Here is a 17,683-nt window from a genome sequence, read left to right on the forward strand (position 1 = left end):
GTAGATCCAAAAGGTATAAACGTCTCTCACTTCGTTATTTTTTGGCTTATTTTATAATATGATACATCAATTCTAGGGTGTTCGAGGTCAAGGAAGCCAGTTTTAATGGAAAATAAAGTGTAAACCCAAAACTTATTGAGTTGTTCATATTCAGTATAAAACTCAAATGCTACATTGGTTGCAAAAAAATTTGTGATAAAGAAAGAACACAAACACATGCTGAATGTTTGGTCACTTTATCAGAAACTGATATCAGAAAATGATGCCACAGAACATTTATAAATGATTTCAAGTGAGAAAGTCTTCATTATCATTATCCCTTTCGTTGTCAGTGTCAGCCGCTTCATCTTCAGAATCCTGGAATGCTGCATTGAGAGGAGGTCTGTCAATAAATATTAAGAAAACAGAAGTTATGGTTATCTCCAAAGATGAAATCCCCCCAAGAACAGATATAAGAATTAATGCTGAAAGAGTTAAACAAACCGATAGTTTTAATTATTTAGGATGCACTGTCACAAGTGATGGAAAATGTGAAAAAGAGATCAGGAGGAGAATATCCTTGGCAAAAGATGCATTTGGTAAAATAAAGAAATTAGTCACCAACTCAAAAATATCGATGAATCCTAGGAGGAGATTTATGAAATGTTTTGTTTGGTCTGTATTGTTGTATGGCTGTGAAACTTGGACCTTGAGGAAGGCAGACAAGGAGAGGTTGCAGGCTGCAGAAATGTGGTTTTGGAGAAGGATGCTGAAAATATCATGGACAGAAAGGAAAACTAATGAGCAGGTATTAGAGAGAGTAGGCATTGAGAGAGCACTTTTGGCTTCAGTGAGAGGTAGACAAATGCGGTTTGTGGGTCACATAGTGAGAAGACAAGAACTAGAACATCTCTCGCTCACTGGTAAAATCAATGGAAGGAGGCCGAGAGGAAGACTAGACAAAAATATATGGATGGATTAGTGAGAATGGCTGGAGGAAGAATGTCTGCAGCTCAGTTGCTGCAGAGAGCCGGAAGTAGAGAGGAGTGGTGAGCCATGATTGCCGACGTCCTTGGGGATATGGCACCTGGATGATGATGAATGCGGTGTTACATAGAAACTACACACTTTCTCTGAGTTTGCTTTCCCCTCTCTCTCTCTCTCTCTCCTCTCTCTCTCTCTCTCTCTCTCTCTCTCTCTCTCTCTCATTGGGGATTTTGACAAAGGAAAAATCTATTTCTGAGAAGACCTGTCACCAGTGAAATATCCATTCAGCACATATTTCTAGGTGTAAGTATTGCTAAATACTTCAGAGAAAAAGCTAAGTACAATGCCAGGATTCACGACCCCCAGTTCAGTACCATTTATAATGGTGTGGGAGTATACACAAGGGTGAGTGTTGCCACTGCCACAGGCCTCTGCCCTAGAGATCTCAATATAAATCCATAAAGTGAGGACCGTCACATACCTCACTCATCTCCCAGCCAACAACACCTCCTTCGCCATCTTGGTATCATTCCAAGAAGATTAGCATCCCCCAAGCTTGGTATGCCACTCAGGGAAGGAAGGAGCTGGGGATGGGTCACCCGGGTGACTTACCGAGGTCTTCCCAGAAATAGATTTTCCTTTGTCAAATCCTTTCTGGGTTAGGCCTGTGTCACCGGTGCGAAATCCTCAACACAGAGAAACAGATCATACAAAGCTTGGTGGAACCCTCTAACAAAAAAATTTAATGGAGATAAATAACACTATAAAGAGGTACTGAGTTTAATTACCCAAGTAGCAAAAATAGGACATGAATAATAAATAGGGCATACACAGACACAAAATATAGTTAACACTAGACACTAAATGCTAACAAAGGGGAACAAAACAATATACCAGCATGGTCCAGGAGTCAGGCTGCTGGTATGCTGACTTCAAGATAGACGGCAAGGTGGAGCAAACAGGGGCAGGAAAAAGGGGACAGGATAACTAAGATTATAGGCCCTAATCTAGAGCGGAAGGAACAATACTTCCTGCAGCCACTATGGAAAATTTTAGGGCCTCTAGAGATTTAAGGTAGTGGCGTTTGAATACTGATGGTGATTTCCAACCCGTATATTTTTTAAGATCTTCAAAATTCATATTATGAAAATAATTAGTGGAGGTGGCCACTGCTCGGATATCATGTACCTTAGGTACTGAATCCGGGTTAGCTTGCTTTATAAAATATAGTATTTGTTGCCTAATGGCCTTTAAAATGGTTCCTCCATTTTCCCCCTAACAAAAAGAAGACCCAGACATTATATTAGAAGTTCTATCTTAATAAGCCTTTAAAGTGGTAACTGGACATAAGGACAGATCCTGTGGAAGGGGATAACCTTCCAGGGACCATCTATCTTGTGGATCTTCATTCTTAAGCTAAAAACTTGAGATCCGGGGATAATAGAAGACTTCTACAATGGGAGGAAGTCCAACATGGATTCGGTTCTCTAGAGGCGGACAGTTCAGAAATTCTGGCACCTGAAGCTAGGCTAATTAAGAATAACGTTTTCCTTAACAGACTCGAATATGAACACCGATCATTATCAGTGTCCGATGCTAATTTAAGTACATCATTTAAGAACCAGGAAACCGTGTAGAGGGACGGGTTGCGCATTCTCAAACAAACATATCTGGAATTGATAAGAAAATATGAGTCCGTTAAGTTAATATTGAAACCATGTAAAAATATCTTTTTTAAAGCCGACTTTGCTGTAGTAATAGTACTAGAGGCCAGTCCTTTCTCAAATAATGACCTGAAGAACGAAGTTACCCAGGTTCGTGGTCATCTCTTCGCTTCAGATTCTCTCAGGAATAATGCTAACTTTTAACTGTGAGTCATATTGTCTGAGGTAGATTCCCTTTTGTCTGATTCTATGAACAGTGTATTAATAGGATCAATATTAGCATCTTTCTGAGCTGCAAATTTCATGAAATCCATAAAGCTGGGGCATTCAGGAATTCTTGAGAGCACTGACACAGTCGAGTTTGTACTATTTGAGTCAACTTTGGCCTGGGGATATGTATGCGGAGTTTCAACTCTAGAAGAAGAGGGGAAACCAATTGCTCTTCGGCCAGTTACTTGGGTGCCACCAGGGCTACTTGACCTTTGAATGATCTGGCTTGTGTGAACTTTCATCAACAGGTTTATTGGTGAAACAGATAGATTCTTTGCCACCTGTTCCAATCTATTGACATCGCATCTGTGGAGTAGGCAAGAGGGTCTAGGTGGGAGCAACATAACATGGAAGTTTGTGGTTGCTCTCTGTAGCAAGCAGATCATACCTGAAGACCTGGTACCTGACGACAAATCCATTGAATGATGTTTGTCAGTGACCATTCCGACTCCGCGGAGTTGTCCTGGACAGAGAAATCCGCCAATGACATTCCGGACACCTGCCAGATGGGTAGCTGACAAATGCCAGTGGTGTTTTTGCCAGGGGGAGAAAATTGCTATCATCACTTGATTGATCCGGCTCGACTTGGAGCCCCCTCTGTTTATGCAATGCACAACTACTGCGCTGTCCAGTACCAGCCTGATATGAATCTGTCTGGCTGGACGTAGTTTCTTCAGAGTTAGAAATACTGCCATTGCTTCGAGAATGTTGATATGGAACTGGCGGAACATAGTGGACCCGCGTTCCTTGAACTTTCTTTGTGTTAGAATATCCTCCCCACCGCTCCAGGAAGCATCGTGTGGATCACCAATGATGGAGAAATTGTAGAGGCACTGACATGACAAATCTTGACCAGTGACCACGGTCAAGCCTTTTCCTCAACACCAGCGGAATTAGGGACACCTTGTCTCTGAATCTGTTGTTGGCTCGTCCATCATACAATTCATATCTCAGTTTGGCTTTCCAGCAGCAGGTCTATTACTAGCCTTGAACTGAAAGAGAACCTAGGACTCTTTCCTGGAGTCTGACTGAGAGGCTTTTTGTTTTTGAGGAACTGCCTGGTAGCTTTGGCTATTTCCCTCCTTTTGGCTGGCGGAAGTGACGGTTGTGTGTGTCAGATCCCAGTGGATTCCTAGCCATTGAATCGAGCCTCCGAGACTAGGAGGATTTCTCCTGTTTGTTGAAAGCCTGGGATTCAGGAAGCTGTGATCGCACTGGTTGTTGCTCTCCGACATTCCTTGGCGTTGGGTGTCAAATTATCCAATCGTCTGGGTATGCATTAACATGATCCCCTGGAACCGTAGTTGCTGGACCTACTGTTTCTGCCAGTTTGAGTGAATTCTGGGCGCTATGTTGTTGAGCCCGAATGGCATGAAACTCTGAACGAGTGAGCTTGTTTCCTAGTCTGAACCTAGGGAAGGAGAAATTTCATAATCGGAATGATAATAGGCATCTGAAAGATCTAGAGGTGGTGGCGGCCCAGGGTGTATTGAGGTCCGCACCTGCGGATTGTGGCATGCGAAACTTATGCGTGAATGTATAAATTGAGGCGAGACAAGTCTGGGATTACTCTTTGCTGACTGGAGCCTTTCTTCGGAACTGAACAGTCTGCCTTGAAATTTCAGGTGTCTCACTTTCTTTGTACTTGCCCTCTTTTGAAGCAGGTCTTTTCTACGAAGTCAGAAGAAGGGCTTTGGATGGGGACTGATGGAATCTGACTGGCGGAGGAGGACCTCTGCTCCAGCTCCATCCCAGACCTTTGGAAACTATGCTGTGGGCCCATGGACTGAAGGTCCAATGGTCCCGAAAAAGATATAACCTCCCGCCTACCTGAGGAGACTCATTGGGGGGGAGAGGGCTTTCCTCCTCTACTACTTCGGCCTCCTCTTCCTCGTGAGGAGGCGTGGCACAAACCTACACTCCTGAAGGAGGCTCTGGCTCTGCTTCCTCCTTTCCCTATTGAAACCCGAAATGCCTGGCTTTCAAACGGGCGTTAGACGCCGGGGACGCCACAGGTTGGAGAAGCAAGGGTATGTAAGCCAGCTGCATCCAGCTGGAAAGCTGTTGCTGAGCTGGGCTTTCGAGTTGAAGGCTGGCAAACCTGGGAGACCGGTACAGCCTGGAGCATAGTTTGAGTATGGGGCTTTTGTACCTCCTGAACCTTTTCCCGTTCTGGCTTGAGGTCCGGCGGACTCGGTGGCCTTCCTTTTGAAGGGGAGACCCCAGCGGGAGCAGGCTTGATTTGCCTGGTTGCCTCCGCCAGGATGTTGGTGACCTCAACCTCCAGGAAGATATTAAAGCCCCAAATAGAACTCTTCATGAGTCTATTGGGTTCGTGTCTTATAGTGGCGTCCGCAAAGATGTGTTTCCGGCAATTCATTCTCGCCACTACGAAATCATACAGGTCCGCCTGGAATCCCGCTAACAGGGATTTGGTTAGGACCTGGAACAGGATTCTTAGTAGGTGACGCGTTGCCTCTGTAGAGCCAAGAGATACGGGAGAGACTCAACCTGCACCAGCTTCAAATTCTGCCTTTAAAAGAGGCCTCGAATCTTGGAAGCTGTTCACTGAAGAGGGATGAGGCGCACTTTCGGTCGGGTTGCCCACCGTGAGCGTGTGGAGCTCGAGCCAAAATTCTGAATCTCGGGAAGACAAGAGGTGGGATCTGTCTCTATGGAGTTGAGGTGATGACTTACCCTCGATGCCCGCCTGACTATTCAGCAGTGCTACCTTAATCGTGCAGGGGGTAGGGATGGCTTCACCTACCGAGAACATAGTGAAAGTCCCCTTGAAGGGGGTAAGTTTAGTATTTTCAGACTCCCACTCAGTGAGAGTGCGCATCAAGGTGGATTGGAGGAGGCTTGGTCCGTAGGGAAGATTATTCTCTTGGGACCTTGTCTGATCTGATCAGAGGCTTCCTCCTGTAAGTCTGGCGTAGCCTGGGTGGAGGCACCAGGTCAGGTGGAAAGGGCACGAAAGGTTCTTCCAACCGTGTGCCCAAGCCCTCGATGGTCAGAGTATCTTCATGCCGAAGGCATGAGCAAGCCATGGATTCCCCTTATCGAAGGGAGGAAGACTGGAGGCATCCGGAACAGCGTAGGTCTGAGCTGCTACTCCGGAGCGCATAAACCCGGAGAGCAAGCTCTCCTGGGTCTGCATCCTCTCCGCTAAAGACTTCACAGAGTCCTGAGTGTTTCGGCTCGAAGCAGCTGAGAGGAAGGTCATTAATCTGGCTTGACCTTCCTGTCCAACTTCTGCATAAGAAGTTCTACGAAGGCCTCGGGTCGAAGTTGGGCTGAGGGGATCGCGCCAACTGCCCTGGATGCCGACCCCTTGGCGGGGGTGGCGCTTGCTGGTGTGGGCGCGCCACTGGGCTAAAGAGCCGGTGGCGATCTCGAGGGCGATGGATTGGGCGGGCCTAGAGGACTTAGAGTAAGTCCTTCTTTTTCAAGGAGTTTTCACCTTGGGGACAGTAGACCTCGACCTGTCCTCCAAAGGTAAGCCAGTCTTTAGAAAACCTTGAAAAGGAAGAAGGAGAATCAAAAAAGGAACTAGGTAAAAGTCATTCCCCTGCCTCCACTTACCACCCTACTTCTACCTGGTGGTCGGATTGGCGCTCATCGGTTCCAAGTTTGATGTTGATGGCCGCCACCTCTTCCAGCCATCTCTCCGCGCCGTTGTCTTCTTGGGAGGATTCCGTCATCTCCGAGATCCGATTCGATCGAGGGGCGGCTACTTCATGTGTTTTCAGCAGAGATCCGGGCCCGAGGGTAGAGAGGTGCAGATCTCCTCTGACAAAACGTAAGAGCTTCCCAGCGCAACATTCCTCCCAAACCCGCTGGCCCAGATCTTGAGGGTCGACAGCGAGAAGAGTGCGGTTATTCTGTTGGTCGAACTGAAAGAAAGGAAAAGACTTACACAAATATTCTCTAATCGCCGTATCTATCAATATAGGCATTAAAGTCAAGGAGACTAAAGGTTAAGCGGACTTGGCTTACAGGCTCATCCATCTTCCATTCAGTGCAGAGCGTAGCAGACCCTCCACAACCATCTGGGTGCCCAGGCAGTCAGGTCCCCACTTGAACCACGGCCGGGTGTGAGTGGCACACCTCATGGCCACAGGGTTGTTGGAGGACCGCCGTACACCCAGGCTCCTGACAGCGTACCATCTGTAAGTGGACAGATGATACATGAGTATCGCTAGTTAAGGCTCGCCGGAGTAGGTCCGACGGGGATAGGATACCTTAACCTAATAATGGGTGATGGAGCATGCTTACAGTCAATCCAAATCCCGCCGGAGATAAATTCGGCAGTATAAAATTTATATACAATACCTTACGTGGTACATAAATTAAGGGCCGCGGAGTAAGTCAGTGATAGCAATACACCTTAACTAGGAACATGCATCATATAATATAATATAATTAACCCGTAAACGCCTGTTGGACGTTTTAAACGTCGTCCAAAATTGTCTGTCGAATGCCGAGTGGACGTTGCAAGCGTCGACTGAAAATACTTTTTTAAATATTTGCTTGGAAGGCAATTTTTAGGCCTAGTTTGTGGAAGATTTCAAATCCGAGCCTCGGCGGATGCTGAAATTCGCAGGATCAGCTGTTTTGTTTCTGGCGTCACCCAGGCAGCATAAATTCCCCCATCTCGCATCAGAGGCATCAGAGCAGCACCTTGCGGGGCGATATTTTAGCGCAGGCGTGTTTTGTTGAACTTTTGCAGTGTTAGCGTATTACGTGCTGCAACGGGCCGTTTGCAGAGATCGCCCAAGGCGTCAGAAGCGTGCGTGGCGCACATTGCCTGTCGGAAGTGAGCATGTGAGTGAGGTTTTGGACTTGGATGCTGAAGGACCCAGCAGCAAGTGACCTTCTCAGCAAGCGTGTTGTTCGACCATGTGTGACCTATGGCGACCAAGGACCACATCCGTTCCTTTCGACCCCTAGGAAGCATCGTGGGTGTCTGAGGGCATCCAGCATTTGGGAGGCCTCCTACAGAAGGACATTGGCAGTACTTGTTGGGCCTCCGATCGAGAGCAGGTCGAAAATCCTGATTTAGTGGTAGTTGGTCATTTCGCGATGGCGACATGCGCCTGACATCAGCGATGATGTATTTGCCACCAATGTCCGTGCGGGATCCTCAGCAGGAAAGTGAATTAGAGTTTAGTAGGTTTAGTGCCTCACGAGGGAGAAAGTGAGTTGGAGGAGGAGGAGGATGACTCGATTTGGCTGGTGGGGACGAAACAGAAAGTGATGGGGAAAGTGAAGGAACAGCCCAGCTGGAGTGTGAGAAGTCGAAGGCGTGCCGTGCGTCTTGCGGCGCAAACCGTAGAAGATGCATAGCGTCGCGGTAGCGGCTCGGGTGAAACGTTAAATCCGAAAGTGAGAGGTGGTCGGAGGACCCCACCCCACCTAACATGCACCCATTCGGCAGTACCCTGGACTGGCCGTCCCTGCCGCCCTCTCCGCGGTACTGGGGTTCATTCAGCTTTTCTGCGGGGTGCTTGAATTCCTGGTTGGAAGGAGGCTGGTAGATTCGCTCGGTACTGCGTGAGGAGTGCGGACGGCGTTATCGCACACGCTGGCAGGGCGTCAACCTCACGGACATAGCGCACTTTTTGGGGCTCCACATATTCTTTGGGATGATGCCTGCTGCTGACGTCAGGCAATGTTGGAGGCGGAATTTTTTAAATGCGCCCTAATGTAGCGACATTATGTCCCGTGATAGTTTCCTGGCATTGGACAGGTATTTCAACGCCCTTCAACCGAAGGGCTATACGGAATAACCCCCGACCGCCTCATCTTAGTCCGCCCAGTGTTGGAGTTCATTCGTGAGCGGTGCCAGACTCTCGTGGTTCCTTGCCAAGAACCTTTCTTTGGATGAGGGTATGATGCCATACAAAGGGCATCTAAGTATCAAAGTGTACAACCCGAAGAAGCCAAAGAAGTATGATGTAAAGTTATTTTTTATTACGGAACCCAACACTGGATACGTCATGGACTTCTTGGTGTATTCTGGGGCCTTCTCCGCTCGTGACACTGTCTTGGTCTTGTGAATCGTTTCCGTAACCAGGGATACCACCTGTTTATGGATAATTATTATAACTCAGTATTCCTGGCCCAGGAAATGCATGAAACAGTGTGCACGTCAGTGGTACCTTCGTTGGTGCGTGGGGCTCAATGTCCTCAAGAGGTTTGCTAGCCACCCCGCAACATCTTGCAGAGGAGAGACAGAGTGGCGGCGGAAGGGGAGATGTCTTCGTCATCTGTTGGAAGGGGGTCCGACTCGTGCCCATGATTACAGTCGAGTCATGAGCCCATCAAGTGGAGATCACCCAGCGGAAGAAGACACCCGGCAGGGCCGGAAGTTACATATGAGGAGTTTCATGTCCAGCGCCCTACTGTCATCGGGCACTACAACAGGCACATGGGAGAGTTGATCTCTTTGATCAACTCATCCAGTAATATCCTTCGCCAGGAGAACCAGGAGGTGGACACAGAAGCTCCTCAAATACCTCCTTCAGTTGGCCCTCCAGAATGCCTACATCATTTACTGTTGGGTATAATTCGGACGCTCGGAGGTTGACCCGTCCAGTTTCTTGAGGTGGCTGGGAATGCCTCATCAACCCGATCCGGAGGAGTGGCGCTTCAACGCCCCCTGCCCCGAGCTCAGCTCTGCCTCGAGAGAAAGGTCAGATGGTATTGAGATACCCCGACATCATAATTCCTCATCCTGCCGGGCGCCTTGCTGCCGCCGACCTTGATCAATGACGCCGCCCCTGAAGATGCCGCCCTCGAATTCCAGTGTCCCGTCGGGTAGCCGACCCTGTGTGTCGGCTGCAGCCAGGAGATCGCACACTGGAGCTCATCGAAGGGGGCAGACAGAAAACAGTACGGGTGTGCCATATGAATGGCAAGAGGAGAGACAGCGGATGCGTGTGTCGCACCTGCAAAAGGTAGCACTTTGCAGGTTGGATGAGTGTAACCACAGGTACCACAATGCAGTTATTTATTGGAGTGCGCCTGCCGGCGACACGGAGGCGCAGCGAGCCCGAGGGCGGCCCACCAGCAGTGAAGGCGCGTCTCCCTCCTCCGCTTGTGCCCTGTCATGTCGGGAGGAAAAAATGCAAGACTCTTCAATGGAGGAGGGAGAAAACAAGAAACAGCACGAAGAGTCAGGATTACGAGTGAGTATTCTGCATTTATTTTTTTTTTTAGTTTTATATTATATTTAAATCAGGCAAGAGAGCAGTGCAAAAGGCATGAAGTAATTATAGTTATTGGTGACCTCAATGCGAAGGTGGGACAAGGAAGAACAGCGGATATTGTTGGGCCTTTTGGATTAGGTAGAAGAAATGAGAGAGAAACAGATTTGTAGACTGGTGCTTAGAGAGAACAGATTATATCAAACACCTGGTTTAAGCACCACCCAAGACATCTCTGGACATGGAAAAGCCCTGGTGACAGAGTTAGAAACCAAATAGACTTTCTAACCATCAATAAAAGATTTAGGAATTCTGTCAAACAAGTGAAAACCTACCCAGGAGCCGATTGTAATAGTGACCATGTACCAGTTTAGCAACAGTGATGGTGAAGTTGAAAAATCAGAGGAAAGTACACCTAAATCAAAGAGGCAACTGTGAAATTATGAAAACAGAGAAATGAAGAACCAATATAATATGTGCCAAGAAATAGATATGACCAGCTTAAGGAGGAAGGCCCAGTGCTCCAACATCCTCAGCAAAAGTGGCAAAATATGGGAAAATGCAATAAGAGAAGGTAATGAAATAATACCATCAACAGAAAGGAGGCTCGGGAGAGAATGGATGACAGAAGATATCTTGATAATGATGGATGAAAGAAGGCTACAGAAGGAGTAAAAATGAAGATAGATATAGAGCCCTGGATAGAACTATTAGAGGAATGCACAAGGGCAAAGGAGAAATGGATGGATGAGATTTGTGAGGAGGTAGAAGATTTGGATAAAAGGGATTTTGGAGAAAGTATGATAAGGTGAAAAAATTACTTTTAAAAAAGAGAAGTATCAGCACTGGTATCAAAAAGCGGATGGAACCATAGTAATGGAGTCAAAAGAAATATTGGAAAGATGGACGGAATATATTGGAGAATTGTTTGATGATAGAATAGAACATCTAGACTTCAATGACAACGGAGGAAGGACCAAGTATAATCAGATCAGAGATGGAAGCATCTTTAAAACAAATGAAAAGCGATAAAGCAACAGGTGATGATAGAATAGCAGCAGAGATGTTGGTAGCTCTGGGAGAATATATCATTGATATATTAATGGAAATAGTGGAAGGAATATATGAAGATGGAGAGCCTGCAACACAGATGTACAAATCAACATTTATCACAATGCCAAAAATACCAGGAACACTTGAGTGCAATAAACACGGACTATCAGTATCATGAGTCAGATCACAAAAATAATATTAAGGATTGTTTTGAATAGAATAGAAATAAGATACTCCCAAGATTGGCAGTGAACAGTGTGGTGGTTTTATGAGAGATAAAGAGACAAAATGCAATTTTTATTTTGAGAATGTTGATGGAGAGAGCAATAAGTGAAAAAAAGATCTATATATTTGTTTGTTGACTGAAAAGGCTTTTGATTGGGTTAGACATGTAGACCTTATAAGGATATTGGAACAGTTAAATATCAATGGAAAGATCTAAGATTGATAAAGAATTTTATATTGGAATCAAGAGGCATCAGTGAAAGTAGAAAATGATGAATCAGAGACTCAGCACATCAAGAGGTGTAAGACAGGGGTGTGTGTTATCACTGATCTCTTCAATTTATATAGTGAAATGATAATGAGAGATCTCAGAGATATGGAAGGAATTAAGGTTGGAGGAGTCAGTATTAATAATATCAGATATGCTGATGATACAGCACTTGTTGCAGACTCTCATGATAAACTTCAAGCTTTAGTCAGTACTTTACACGAGTCAAGCAGAGAAAAGAGGTCTGTCAATAAATATTAAGAAAACAGAAGTTATGGTTATCTCAAACGGAAATCCCCAAGAACAGATATAAATTAATGCTGAAACAGTTAAACAAACCGATAGTTTTAATTATTTAGGATGCACTATCACAAGTGATGGAAAATGCGAAAAAAGAGATCAGGAAGAGAATATCCATGGCAAAGATGCATTTGGTAAGATAAAGAAATTAGTCACCAACTCAAAAATATCGATGAATCTTAGGAGAAGATTTGTGAAATGTTTTGTTTGGTCTGTACTGTTGTATGGCTGTGAAACTTGGACCTTGAGGAAGGCAGATGAGGAGAGGTTACAGGCTGCAGAAATGTGGTTTTGGAGAAGGATGCTGAAAATATCATGAACAGAAAGGAAAACTAATGAGCAGGTATTAGAAGTAGTAGGCATTGAGAGAGAACTTTTGGCTTCAGTGTGAGGTAGACAAATGCGGTTTGTGGGTCACATGGTGAGAAGACAAGAACTAGAACATCTCTCTCTCACTGGTAAAATCAATGGAAGTCGGCCAAGGGAAGACCTAGACAAAATATATGGATGGATTGGTGAGAATGACTGGAGGAAGAATGTCTGCAGCTCAGTTGCTGCAGAGAGCCGGAAATAGAGAGGAGTGGCGAGCCATGATTGCTGACGTCCTTGGGGATATGGCACCTGGATGATGATGATGATGATTTATGTGAGTATTCTGCATTGAATTTATTTTTAGTTTTATATTTATTACAAGTTTTTATATATCTGTATTCATTGCTGTTTAGTATAATTCGGGTTTTATGCAAAAACAAGTTTTCACAACCATTCCTTTTAGTTGTTTTTAGTAACAAAGTAAAAAACAATATAATTTATATGTTTATGTATGAATGTCTGTATATATTTATATATATATATTATATATATATATATATATATATATATAAATATATATATATATATATATATATATATATATATATATATATAGGGAATATATATATACCAATATATATATATATATATATTTTTTTACTTGGGTCTCTTTTGGTAAGCAAAAATCTTATATTCTGGTGATATTCAATCCTTTTACCTTCATTTTGCAAACAACAAACGGAAAGTCTCTAGCACAATATTTAGAATTTTGGTGAATTTTAAAAAAAAAAATTTCCTCTGCTTGCTGACATGGACTCAGCTGAAAATCCTGTCATTTCTAAATCAGCTTACAGAAAATTTTCGCCCTTTCATATTATTCGTTACATAAAGTGTTATACATCAAAATGTGTGCAATTTCATTTAGAATACAACAAAAATAAATCATTCCTTTAGCTCTTCACAGTTTTTAATATTTTCGTTAAAAGAACGATAACTGAAAAAATTTTAACATTCGGTCAACTTTGACTAAATGGAAATGATCGAAAAAACACATCCGTTAAGCCATAATTATTACATTCGTGTAACAATCAATCATTTACCTTCATTTTGCAACAAACGGAAAGTCTCTAGCACAATATTTAGAATTTTGGTGAATTTTTGAAAAAATAATTTCCTCCACTTCAGGCGAGAATCAGCTGAAAATCCTGGCATTTCTTGCGTCAGCTTTTTCGTAATTTTCACGTTCATATTATTTGTTACATAAAGTGTTATACATCAAAATGTGCGCAATTTCATGTAGAATACAACTAAAAATAAATAATTCCTTTAGCTCTTCACAGTTTTTAATATTTTTAAATAACGATAACTGACAAAATTTTAATGTTTGGTCAATCCTTTACTAGACGAAATGATATCAAAAACGCTTAAGTAAGCGCTAATTATTACATTCGGTAACAATCAATCACTTACCTTCATTTTGCAACAAGCGGAAAGTCTCTAGCACAATATTTAGATTTTTGGTGAATTTTGAAAAAATAATTTCCTCCGCTCATAATTGCCTTTCCAGATGAAAATCATGTAATTTCTTGCGTCAGTTTGCCGTAATTTTAACCGTTTCATATTATTCGTTACATAAAGTGTTTATACATCAAAATGTGTGCAATTTCATGTAGAATACAACAAAAAAATAAATCATTCCTGTAGCTCTTCACAGTTTTTAAATATTTACATCGTAAATAACGCGATAAATAGAAAAAATCAACCGGTCATCCTTTAACTCGATCAAGAAATGGTTCAAAAATGCAATTGTAAGCTAAAAAAACTTACAGTCTAGTAATATTCAATCAATTTCTTTCATTTTGGCACAATTGGAAAGTCTCTAGCACAATATTTTGATTTTTGATGAATTTTTGAAAAAACTTTTTTTACATCCATGCGTTACGAATTCATGCATCATTTTGTGATAGTATTTTCTCTGTGTCCTTTAATCGTTTTACAATCTGTTATATACCAAAATCATCGCAATTTAGTGTACAATACAACAAAAAAAATTAACTCATTAAGCTTTAACCGTTTTCCTTACAGCACAATTTGTATACAATTATATCAGTGAGTTTTTTTCTTTCGCTGTCATATATTCCAATATTTATATGATAATGATATTTTTCATTTCTGATGATTGCATACTAAACTTCAGGCAATGAGAAAAAAAGGCAAAATGAACTCTTAATCTTGAAAACTAAGTGCGCTGTGATTTTATAAAAAGTTCTTTTTTTATAATGTCCGGATGCTACCTAATGAAAGTGTAGATCATAACGGAGACGTTTTTGAAAATAGGGCTTGGCGTTAAAGGGTTAATAAACACCGCCGAAAGAATCCGGCAGCGGTATAGACAAAATATGCTCTGGATTGGTCAACTAATTATGGAAACAGGAGTACTTTTTGCGCTGGTGTATGATACTCCGCCTGATTGCCACGGAAATCTTGTTTATCTCATACCTATGGTAGCGGCAGAGGAGGCGGAGAGGAGTCTTCAAATCTGGTTCAACTCTCAACGCCTGTGGCGGAACCAGGCAGTGGAAAGCGCCAACCAACCGAAAAACCATACCCACCAGGTGGTAACATGTACGAGAACCACGGGAGACCTGACAAACCCGGCGGAGAATGAACCTAGCGGAAGTCAGGATAGCGACCCTGGGCCTGTGTTGATGCTCCAACTAACACTGAGAAGCGAACAAGCGAAACACTAGCAGAGTGGCGGAAACCAGCGGTGGCCAGATGGGTGGGTAGCACTCTCTGGGCGATGTGGCTTCCCCACGGGGTGCCGGTCATAAGTGATCGGCGTCCCTCGCGCAAGAGGGAGAAGTCTCAGGTCACATGCCAAATGCTAAAGAATAGGTAAGGAATAGCAGAGTGGCGGACACCGAAAAACGGTGGCCAGATGGGTGGGTAACACCCTCTGGACGCCGATAGAAACTCTCCACGGGGTGCCGGTCATAAGTGATCGACGTCCCTCCCACAGGGAGAAGTCTGGGTCACACGCCAAATGCTAAAGAATAGGTAAGGAAGGGCTAGGCTAAGAATACGAAAAGGTCTGTGCAACCTTCGATCCCAGACCATCCTCCAACGCCAAAACTTTTTGACTTGGACAGGAAGGCTAGCAGAGGTGTGACAGGAGGGGGTGTTGGGGGAGAGAGGGGGAAACCATGTAAGGTCTGGCCACACCCTCCAACGCCGACAGTCTGAACAGGTGGAAGGCTATGCAATGAGGAGACCCTCACTATTCTAACCTCACCTTCCGAAAACCTAACGGTCTGGTCAGGTAGGCTAAAACAGGGGAGGGGGGGGTTTCACAAGCCTAATTTCACCTTCCGAAAACATGACGGCATGGTCAGGTGGGCCAAGAGAGACCGAGGAACTCCCACAACAACCCAACACCTCCCTCCAAGCCTCAAAACAACCTGGTCGGGGAAGCAAGGAAGCACGAGAATCATGAAAAGAGCCTATCCTATCTAGCCTAGCTCTCCGAAACCGATAACAGAGCTGTCGAGAAGGCTAGGCCAGAATACCCAAACCAAGAAACTATCTGACTTAAAGTACTAAGATAAAAAGTTAACCAAATGATGTGTGAAATATAAAAACATATATGCACAGATATTTATAATACGTAAAGGACTAATGTTGTAGAGAAGGCCAAACCACCCGCAATATGTGGAACGCGGGTGATACCCAAATGGCCGACCCTAACGCTGAATATAAATAAAATTAATCCAAATATATACATGTCATCCATCACCGTACATATCAGAAAAGATCATGAGCATAACAGTACCATCTTGGAGAATGTACCCGCTCGCCAGCAGAGGAAGGGGACCAGGGAAAAGTAGAATTTATGATCAGAAAGGCGGGAGGGGAAAAGGCCTCCATCTCTAGCCTAGATCAGTCATGATACGGGCTCCTCACCCCCTACCAGCGAAAGGGTAATTCACTAATAAAACTCCATGAAAGGAGTATATTTTAATTATATAATTGTGTAAGAGACAAGCAGAATTCCCTGCTAAAACCATACGAAGACTGAGGGTCCAGTATGGCGGTTGGCGATCATCGCGATCGGCTGCATCATGTTATTTAACCTAATAATTACTAAATTAAAGGTCAAATAAGAAGCCTCTATAAGAAAAAACCAAAAGGAGATGGTACTCAACTTAGGTGAAGCAAAATCTTGAACAGATGACATGGTACAGATGAAAAATCCGCAAAAAAAGCAGCACAAGAAAAACACAGAGATGTTTACAAAACGTGCTAAGTTGGAATGATACCAAGATGGCGGCTGAGGTGTTGGTTGGCTGGGAGATGAGCGTGGTATGTAATGGCCCCTCACTTTTCGGGATTTTGAGATTGGAGATCTCTATAGGGCAGAGGCCTGTGGCAGTGGCAACACTCACCCTTTGTGTATACCGACACCATTATAAATGGCGCTCGAACTGGGGTCGTAACCCTGGCATTTTATTTAGCTTTTTCTCTGGTATTTTTAACAATACTTATACCTAGAAATATGTGCTGAATGGATATTTCACCGGGTGACACAGGTCAAACCAGAAAACACGTATTTGATGCAGTGTTACATGGAAACTACATGCTTTCTCTGAGTTTGCCCCCCCTCTCTTGCCCCCTCTCTCTCTCTCTCTCTCTCTCTCTCTCTCTCTCTCTCTCTCTCTCTCTCTCTCTCTCTCTCTCAGTGCCAAATTCTGTATGAAAAAAATTTTAACAGAACAAGAGAGACCTCTGAAACCAAATTTTTTAATTAAAAAGAGAGAGAGAGAGAGAGAGAGAGAGTGTATGTGTGTGAGTGGGGTTTCTGTAATACATACATGTACATATACACACATGCACATACACAAACCTTAAAATACAGGCAGTCCTCAGTTATCGGCGGAGGTTCCGTTCTGGGGATGTGATGATAACCGAAAATCGGTGATTTCTGGAGCTTTTTCCGGCATTTTCAGGTTTATCGGCGCTGAAAGCACCAATTTTCAGTTATCGGCACCTCTGTTAGGTATGTATCGGTGCCAATACCCAAATTATCGGCGCCAATAAGCGGAAATCGTTTACATAACTTTATTTAATGACGTAGAAAATCTTATTCTAATATACAAAGTTTTATATAATTGATGTTTAACCAAAATTTTTTTATTTTTCAAACCCTCATAAATTCATGATCACTTAGAGTTATCCATTGGAGGCAAAATTGGAGGAGGAGGGGAACTTCTGAGTAGAGGAGATGGAAGGTTGAAATTTCAGTGGCTGAGATAATATTGTTAGCATGATTCCATGAACCCATGGCATATGAATATTTAGGAAATCTTACACTGTCCAAACACACCACCTACTTGATCTTAGACAATGTACAGCAT

General features: G+C 43.7%; 1 protein-coding gene across 1 annotated transcript in view; it reads left to right on the top strand.

Moving 5' to 3' along the window:
- LOC136837203 (uncharacterized) overlaps positions 1 to 17,683 on the top strand; it is a 160,943-nt gene that overhangs the window by 78,570 nt on the left and 64,690 nt on the right. The window lies entirely within an intron of this gene.

Source organism: Macrobrachium rosenbergii, chromosome 58, assembly GCF_040412425.1.
Source record: "Macrobrachium rosenbergii isolate ZJJX-2024 chromosome 58, ASM4041242v1, whole genome shotgun sequence".
Classification (NCBI taxonomy): domain Eukaryota; kingdom Metazoa; phylum Arthropoda; class Malacostraca; order Decapoda; family Palaemonidae; genus Macrobrachium; species Macrobrachium rosenbergii.